We start from the raw sequence: 2400 nt of genomic DNA on the forward strand, positions 1-2400 counted from the left end.
CCCCCGCAGGGGCGTCTGCACAAGCAGGCGTTTGGTGTGTAGCGACCACGGACCCGAGCTAACGGGGGGGTGTTGACCACCCCTCCCACGCCTAGCCGTGCGTGGCTTTGCCGTGTCCGCGGGAAAAGGGGATCCTGGGGGTTGAGCCGACGCCGGGTGTTTGGACCTTTAAGGCCCCCCGGCAGAGGCAACACACCCCTTTGGCCCCGGCTTCACGCAGACGGCACCCCTGGGCTGACCCACCTAGGGGAAATCGGCAGTCGCCTTTTCCTATCTCTCTACCCACATCTTCGTCTTTCTCTCTCCCTTTTAGCCTTTCCTGTCCTCTCCTATCTTCTACTTACTTCCAACCTTCTTGGCGGCAAGGGTTAACCTTGTGTGGCTATCCAACCTAGGATAAACCATATTGGGTTATAGTAACCGCGTACTGCTGGCGTTGTGCAGACTTGTTCACATGTTCTGCCATGTCCCCTTGTTGGGCTCCGTGGTGGGTGGCAGGCGCCGTTACCGAAAAATCCACCTTTTTCCATGGGATCCTCGACCCCCTCTGTAACCACCGATCGTCCCCCGAAACGGGTACGCACCGATGCAAGTTCACTCCTTTGGCCCAAAAACAGAGAAACTTTCCCAAAATACCACGTCGTTCACTGCGAACAATCGTCTACAAAAGCTAGAACAATCTCACCCTTTCTTGTGGCCAAGTGCTTGAAAGAGACCACTGGAACCGGCTATAAGGCCACAAAGATGGCAAGCGGAGATTTGCTTCTCGAACTAAAAGACAAGGAACAGTACAATAAACTCTCACACCTCGTAGCCTTTGGTAACATTCCCCGTCTCTGTGAGCGCACACCGTACCATGAATACAGTGAAGGGAGTGGTATCGGACGAAGACTTGATGACATTGAACGAAGAGGAGCTCCTTGATGGATGGAAGGACCAAGGTGTAACACATGTCCAGCGCATCACAATCAGACGCAACATCAACGAAATAGCAACAAAGCACTTGATAGTCACCTTCAGCTCAACCACCTTACCCGAGACGCTTGAAACTGGCTATGTAAAACTCAATGTCCGACCGTTCATTCCAAACCCGAGGCGCTGTTTCAAATGTCAGCGATTTGGCCATGCATCCCAGAGCTGCCGAGGGCAGCTGACGTGTGCTAAGTGTGGCACAACCGGCCACAGTGCTGATGACTGCAGTCATGACGAGGTCCTCTGTGCAAACTGCGAAGGTAGTCACCCCGCATACTCCAGAGCATGCCCAGCCTGGAAGAAAGAAAAAGAAATAATAACTATAAAAGTCAAGGAAAATATTACATTCAGGGAAGCAAGACAACGGATCTCCTCATCATTCGCTCTAAAAACATCTTTCGCCGAAGTGGTGCATCGAGGGGCGGCACCACAAAGGCCCCTGGCAGTTGCCCGGTCCACGCCTAGCGTGCCGAGGCTAACGCCACTAGCCCCTACGGTGGGAGCAGCCAGCGCTGCCCTGCCCACATCCAACCTGTCAACACCAGTGGCCTCCACAAGCTCTGGTAGCATCCAGGGCAATCACGAGGCCAAGGGGGTCCCATCGACCTCCAGCTCGGTGGGGACGACTTCGTCCACCGAGGCGAAGTCTCAGCGACGCACAGCTCGCTCTGTGGAGCGGGCGTCCAATGCCTCGCAAGAGGCTATGGACACCACTTCAAGCCAAACGGCGCAGGAAGCGCCGAAGGAGCGTCGAGCTTCCCTCGACCGCTCCAAAAAGGAGAAAACACCAATTACAGGGCCTCACAAAGGCCCTGTAAAATGAGCCCATCCCAGACCTCCTTACACACAGCACTTTTTTCTTTTCCCCATCATGGACAAAATCATACAACGGAACGTAAGAGGACTGCTTAGAAATCTAGATGACGTCCAAGAACTTCTGAATAAGTTCAACCCGAAAGTGCTGTGTGTGCAAGAAACGCACCTAACCCCCAAACACACCAACTTCCTTCGCCAATACATTACTTTTCCGAAAAGACCGCGAGGATGCAGTCGTATCATCTGGCGGTGTGGCCATTATAGCTGATAGAAGTCTAGCATGCCAGCATTTGAAGCTCCAAAACGGCCCTTGAGGCAGTGGCTATTCGAGCTGTACTTTTTAATAAGCTCATCACCATATGCTCCGTGTATATACCACCACACCATCAGCTTCACAGACGCGATTTAGATACATTAATAGATGAACTTCCAGAGCCCTTTTTAATTCTAGGTGATTTTAATGCACACAATGTCCTCTGGGCGATTCTCGCTGCGATGGCTCGAGGACGTCTCATTGAACAGCTCCTCTGTTCGTCTAGTCTATGTCTTTTAAATATGAAGGAGCCTACGTATTTTAGCCTCGGAAAACAACTCATACTCCTCCATAGATCT

The sequence above is a fragment of the Rhipicephalus sanguineus genome, chromosome 3 (genome assembly GCF_013339695.2).
Source record: "Rhipicephalus sanguineus isolate Rsan-2018 chromosome 3, BIME_Rsan_1.4, whole genome shotgun sequence".
Classification (NCBI taxonomy): domain Eukaryota; kingdom Metazoa; phylum Arthropoda; class Arachnida; order Ixodida; family Ixodidae; genus Rhipicephalus; species Rhipicephalus sanguineus.